General features: G+C 39.9%; 1 pseudogene; it reads left to right on the forward strand.

Annotated features, from left to right (window-relative positions):
- The first annotated feature begins 2,461 nt into the window (after positions 1-2,461).
- LOC146460169 (uncharacterized) lies at positions 2,462-3,143 on the forward strand (annotated as a pseudogene).
- Positions 3,144-6,833: the final 3,690 nt, after the last annotated feature.

Raw genomic sequence — 6,833 nt, forward strand, 5'->3', positions numbered from 1 at the left:
GTGAATGAAGACTCAAACACGGCGAAGTTTACTTTTCTTAACGACTCGATACATGTTTAAAACGTCCCTGGATTTGAGAAAACTAACTTTCCAAAAACAAGGTCAAGTTAATCTGAGTCTGAGTCATTCGAGATGATAATGTGGCGTTTTCGCGGCTTTGACCGAGCCGAGCTTTCACCACTGCTGCAAGGCGCTGTATTGAAAGAGAAATTGAACGTGCAGCCTGCAATTTTACTGATGTTCGAAACAGCAAAAAAACCAGTGAAGGGATCCTCGCCTGAAGAAGGTTGCTTGTCTTTTCTCGGCTTGAATGGGTGCTGCGGGGTTTTGACTGCTTGATTAAGCGGTGCATCGTTTGAAGGGATGGGAGATTTTGTTTCGCTGCTCAGTAGCAAGGACATCTTGCGCTGGTGGTCGTCGGAAGCAGTTTTGTAGGAATCTAAGGTTTTTGAATTCTTATGTCCACACAGCTGAGCTACATAATTAACAGGAATTTCTGCATCCATCAGCCTTGAAATGTAGGTTTTTCGCACAGAATGGTTGGTTACATTTCCAGGCAGTCCTGCATTCTTCGCAGCCTTCGTCAAAAATTCTCCGATCTTGTTTTTTCCGAGAGGAGCTCGACTGTACCACACCGGATCTGCAGGCTTTCTTTTGTGGTTTATTGCCAGGAAGAAAGGCGCCTCGGGTCTCTTCATTTCTTCAGGACGATGGCTGGCGAACTTTAGATACAAATGAACTGGACAGTGCTCGTTTTCGGTGGCGTAGCCTTTTGGATACAAAGCTCTGCAATGGCCGTCTCCTTGCCTTGTTTTCGATCCTCGTTCTGCTTTCCACACCAGGACCTGCTTTCCAGTGACAGGATCATTTTCTATTGCAATATCTCCCCACTGAAGTCTCCTACTCTCATCTCCTGCTCTAAATCCGAAATGTAAAGACAGTACCCACCTGTGCGCTGGAGAACTTCTTGGTCATCTTCTCCAAACTGACCTGTTTGAAACAAGAGGTCTTCTTCACCTTTAGTTAGGTCTCGGGCAGCCTGTGGACGATTTCCCTTCGCGTTGTTGACTACTAAGTCTCGCTTGCGAGCTGTTAGGATTGCAAACTCTTGATCTTTGAGAATATTTGTGTTAGAGTTGTTATCTTTCAAGCAGCGCTGAAAACTTCTCTGGAGCGATGCAAGTGTACCTGGCTCGTACACTCCGCCATCTTTTTTACGGACGTCCATGAAAAATTTGCACAGCAGAATGTTGAGCTCGTTACTAGGAGGAATATTTTCCAAGGTTCTTGTTTCTCCAGCTGAGGAACAGTATCTTCGCCAAATGTTCAGATCATAAGTTTTCTTTTTTTAGTGTTATCAGGGTGAAGTGAGTGAATGAAATCTTGAATTTTGCTTAATTGCCTGTCTTGTTCAACTTCTTCATGTTTTAATGCCGTCGTTTCGTTGGGGTTTTTCTTCTTCTGGGTAGTAAAATTCACTTTCGCTGTGTACACTCTCGTCTGAATCCATTTTCTTCAGAATTTATATTTTTCTTACATATTTCCACGGGAAGTTGTTTACGTGTAACTGTTGCCTTTGTTTGTAAACTTTCGCAACAATTATTTCAATTTGCCGCGAATAGTGCGGATAAAAATCCGGACCGTGGTCCGTATCCTAAAAAGCTGGACCGGTTACGAGCGCGCGATTAGCCAATCAGATTCGAGGATCAGTAAATCAAAATCGACGCATGAAGTCGTTGTTCGTGAAGTGCTTGGAGCATATTGACGATTTTCCGGGTTAGCCCGCTTTTGTTTCATGAAATCGATCTATTTCTTTCTGCATTTCCTTGCTTCATCATTATCGAACAGAGTAGCGTGCAGAACTATACCCTTCTACATGTCTGAGAAGGCAGCATATTCACCTACCATTTACCTTCCTGGCACATTCCAAGTTCAGCACAGAGAATGTAGTGAGAAATGAGCAAATGCTCTGTGGCTAAGATACCGGGTCGACGTCACAAGCTTGTTAGTTCCCAGTCTCTCAACTGCTCCTTTTTGTATTCAATATGGCGGAAAACGGCCTATTTTGGGAGATTTTGTCGTCTGATAAAAACAAAACGAATCATGGAATACGATTTATTTCTTCGCAAAGCGTCTAAGACAGGCATAAATTTTCGAAATTCATTAAAACTGTGTAAGCCTCGCACTGAATTCGCGTCTGGGAAAGGCTTGCCGTGCGAAAAAAAAGCTTTTTATTCTCCTGAGATTCAACATGGCCGCCCAGTAATAAAGGTCAATTGGTAGTAGTGGCGTTCAAGTTAACAATTCAACGACAAGGAAGACGGCAACCAGAACGTCAGAAAATAATAGTTTCAATAAGCAAGAAACTGGCTCTACACGTGCGTTTTAAACTTTGGCACATTATTTGTCTTCCCGACGACGTGAAACGACCACATTCAAGGTTTTATGGAGAACGTGAACTTATGAACCCCTGGAGTTGTTGGTTGACAGGTATGATAAAGTCTTGCGAAATATCATGGACATAGTGGCTCTGGTGAAATCTCGGTCCATCGTCATTCGTCCAAAACTTAACCTGGCATAATGAGGACATTGGCATTGATAAGAGGAAGGGGCGCAGGTTAGAGCGCAGGTGGCGCTCTAGCCATCTTGAGTCGGGCATGTTGAGCTACGTAGAGCAGTGAAGTGTTGTGAATACAATGCTATACAAAGACAAGGAATTCTATTATTCTTCGGTTATCCAGAACAACACCCATAACGCCAGCTCCTCTTTCCATATATGGATAGGCTACTACAAAGGCAAACTGAGAAGCATTATCCTTCCGCGGATAATGATCAACAACTTGCTAATGCATTTGCCGATTTTTCACTGCCAAGATAGAAAGGATTAGTTGACTTGTTTACTCCCCTGATCTGGCTAAACCTGCCTGCCTATCACGGTTTATATTTGTGAGTTTGATTTGTTCACTGATGAGGATGTCTTGCAACAGATCAGAAGTTCCACTATCAAGGCTTGTGAGCTTGATCCCCTACCAGCAACCATAATGCGAAATTGCTACTCGGCTCTTGTCCCGGTTTTCAAAACGGTAACCAATCCGTCGCTGTCGACTGGATCTATGCCAAAGGATTTTAAGATCGCTTCGTTGCGGCCGTTACTGAAGAAACCGAATGCTGACTTTTGAGCAATATCCTGACTTTCGCCTGGTGACCAATTTGAAGTTTCTTTCAAAACTGATAGAGAAGTTTGTATTTGTGCAGCTGAATAATTATCTCAAGGCTAATGCCTTGGATAAACCTTTTAATCTGCGTACAAATCCCACCACAGTACAGAGACTACACTGCCTAGGATCCCAAATGACGTCTTACTGGACCGGCAGGGGGGAGAATGTGTTACTGTTCCTATTGTTACTGGACTTGTCAGCGGAAATTGACACGGTGGATCATTCTTTGCTACTTTAGCGTTTGGAAAACTCGTTTGGCATCACGGGAACTGAGATAATACGAGGTCATGGTCTCGACTATCATTTCTATGGATCACTATCAGTAGCTGACCCTTATATAAAAATAACACAAAAAATTAATAAAACACCCCTTATGTAAATCGTCTCACTGATATAGCGACTATGGTCTATAACCCACGGATTTATAAACCCCCGAACATAAGGATTTACAACCCCCAAACGTAAGGAATTTTAACCCCCGAACATAAGGCTTTACCCTTTCCTGAACGTAAGGATTAACAACTCCCGAACGTAAGGTTTTACAACCCCCGAAAGTAAGGATTCAGTATAACCCACAAACGTAGGAAATACATCACCCGAACGTAAGAAATACAACCCCCAAACATAAAAAATACAATCCCTAAACGTAAAAAATACAACCCCCAAACGTAAGAAATACAACCCCCGAACGTAAGGATTTATAACCGCCAAACGTAAGGATTTACAACCCCAGAACGTAAAAAATACAACACCCGAACGTAAGGATTTATAACCCCCAAACGAAAAGATTTACAACCCCCGAACATAAAGATTTATAACCCCCAAACGTAAGGATTTAAAACCCCTGAAAGTAAGAAATATAACCCCCGAACGTAACGATTTATAAAACCCAAACTTAAGAAATACAACACCCGAACGTAAGAAATACAACCCCCGAACGTAAGGATTTACAATTCCCGAACGTAAGAAATACAACTCCCGAACGTAAGGATTTATAACCCCCAAACATAAAAAAATACAACCCCCGAACGTAAGGATTTATAACCCCCAAACTGTAAACGTACAGATGATACTGAGCTCTACGTATCGTTCAAAGATTGCGATTTCGATGATGCAAGGCTGCTCGTGGAGAACTGTGTGGATCATATATGCTATTGGATGGACGTAAATGAGCTGAAACTTAATCATGATAAGACTGAAATCATGTTTATCTACTCGAAGTGCACTCTTCAGGTACTTCCGTATGGGTAATAGGACACTGACAGCCAGGAGTTTGGGAATAGCATTTGATGACAACATGCTATTTGACGCGCACGTCTCGGACATTTGCAGATCATCGTTTTACCAGCTCAAGAACTTATCAAAGATAAGCAAGTATCTTACACAGGAGTCTAGTGAAATTGCTTTGCATGCTTTTATTACATATAAATTAGACTATTGCAATTCTATTGTACCAAACAAAATAGTCAAAAGATGACATTTCTACCATGAGCGTTTCCACGATGCTTCGTGTAAGGTGACTGTCATCTCCAAGGCCGGTCTTTTACGAAGAGAGAAAATAATGTACAGCTGTTTCGAAAAAGGTTGTCAAAAAAAAAAAAAAAATCGTAAAAGCGTACGCGACAATGCCGAAAAAAATGCTGGAAATACCCAATAAATTTCAATGAAAGCTCAGAATCCATATTGCCTGTCATCTCATGTCTTCCCTGTATGGTCGAGGCATTAATGATTATGGATTCTGAGCTTTCATTGAAATTTATTGGGTATTCCCAGCCTTTCTTTTGGCATTGTCACGTACGCTTTTACGCTTTTTTGGACAACCTTTGTCGAAACAGCTGTAAACTATGGGGAAGACGCGCACTGTAGTGTAGTGAGATAGAAAACATAACTGGAGTGCTTTGATATTTCATGGGAGTAGGGTAGGAAAGTCTCATGTTGCATTTGCTCGCGGTGTTATGTGGTGAGTTACGCCTGTAGAAACTCACCAGATATGGGGGAACGTTTAGCAGCCAAAAACTCGCAGATGATTTTTCACAGAATATGTTGAATTTGCACGAATTTATTAGGTATGCAAATTTGATGGATATTTTGAAATTTAGCCAATAGACCTCTGATAAAAAAAGAACAAAAAAAAAAAAAATGAAATGAAATGATCTTTAGTAGGGCTCCAAGAAGGCTTTTCAGTCCTAATTTACACAAATGAATTTTCATTGTCTACAATAGGAAAAATACCTATCAATCCTAATTTACAAATGTATATTAAATATTATTTACAACTAATATTAATTATATTAATTAATATTAATATTAATATTAATACAATTAAATATTATCTACAAAATGGTTGTGGAGAATGAACAACTACCGTAAGACCAAAAAAACCTCATGAATACCAGTAATTTACTTCGAGCACTCTCTGTACACTGTCATAACCGATGGAGAGGTTCTCTAGGGGAACAAATGAAAGAAAAACTTATAAATAAATATCGCTAAAAAAACGTGACACCTGGGAACAAAGAGAAAAGGACACGCAGAACAAACCTGACCAAATGTTTGGTACTGCCAAGCGGAAAGCCTTGACAACTTGAACTGTAATTGACAGCAACAACTGAAAACTGACCACTAAACTTTTACGGTCGCATACATGAGGTCCTAATTGATCACTTCAGAACATGAAATGACAATATGATAACTTGACATGAAAAACGCATGCGACAACAACAATACAAAGAAAAAAAATGTCAAATGATTAATTGTCCCCGACAACGGTGTTAGGGAATTTTGATATTGGAGATATGTTACTTGTTGGATAACTAAATAACCAATCAGAATATCCAAAAGCCTTCTGGCACCGTTTTGTTGATTGATTCTTTAGGATTGATTCAGGGCCCTCTTTTGATACCCAACAAATTTATTTCGTTTCGATTCGGGGTTTACCTGCTCCCTGGATTTCCACGCGAAAAGAACACAAAATATAACGTAAGGGGCAGAAACATGCTCTCGTTGCCCAAAGTAAGAAGCACTAAGCATGGTCTTAGGTCTTTTCGGTACTTCGCTGCAAAGACATGGAATGCGCTGCCGGACTCGATTCGCGCCATGGCCGGCACAAGGGAATTTTTAAGAAGTATTCGTCATGCAGCATTTTAAAACTATTATTATCGTGGTTAGCTTTTGAAATTGTAAATTTTAATTTGTACTCGCACATGTATTGATACATTAATGATTGGATTTCCTGGATATTTTCGATTTTTAAATTTTTAGATTTTAGATTGTTAGCTAATTTTTATCTTTCTTTTTGTTTTTGTAATTTTATCTGTTTATTTGTGGGCTTCCTGTGAAGTAGCTTTTAGCTAAGTGGAGTGCTACGTAATATAAAGTTCTTATCTTATCTTATTTTATCTTAAAAAAATCCCTGTATAATATATATATTTCGTCCAGAGTGAACATGTATTAAACTTTCTAGTTTGTCTTGGATTATTTGAGGACAATGCCTACTAATAAAGAAGTATTTTTGTGTGGTGTATGACTAGTTGAAAATTGGGGGATACCACGTATTTTTAAGAGATAATTAAGCAACAATTATTGTAAAAAACAGTTCAATACAAAGCAATGTAT

Source organism: Pavona decussata, unplaced genomic scaffold, assembly GCF_977016875.1.
Source record: "Pavona decussata unplaced genomic scaffold, jaPavDecu1.1 SCAFFOLD_214, whole genome shotgun sequence".
Taxonomy (NCBI): domain Eukaryota; kingdom Metazoa; phylum Cnidaria; class Anthozoa; order Scleractinia; family Agariciidae; genus Pavona; species Pavona decussata.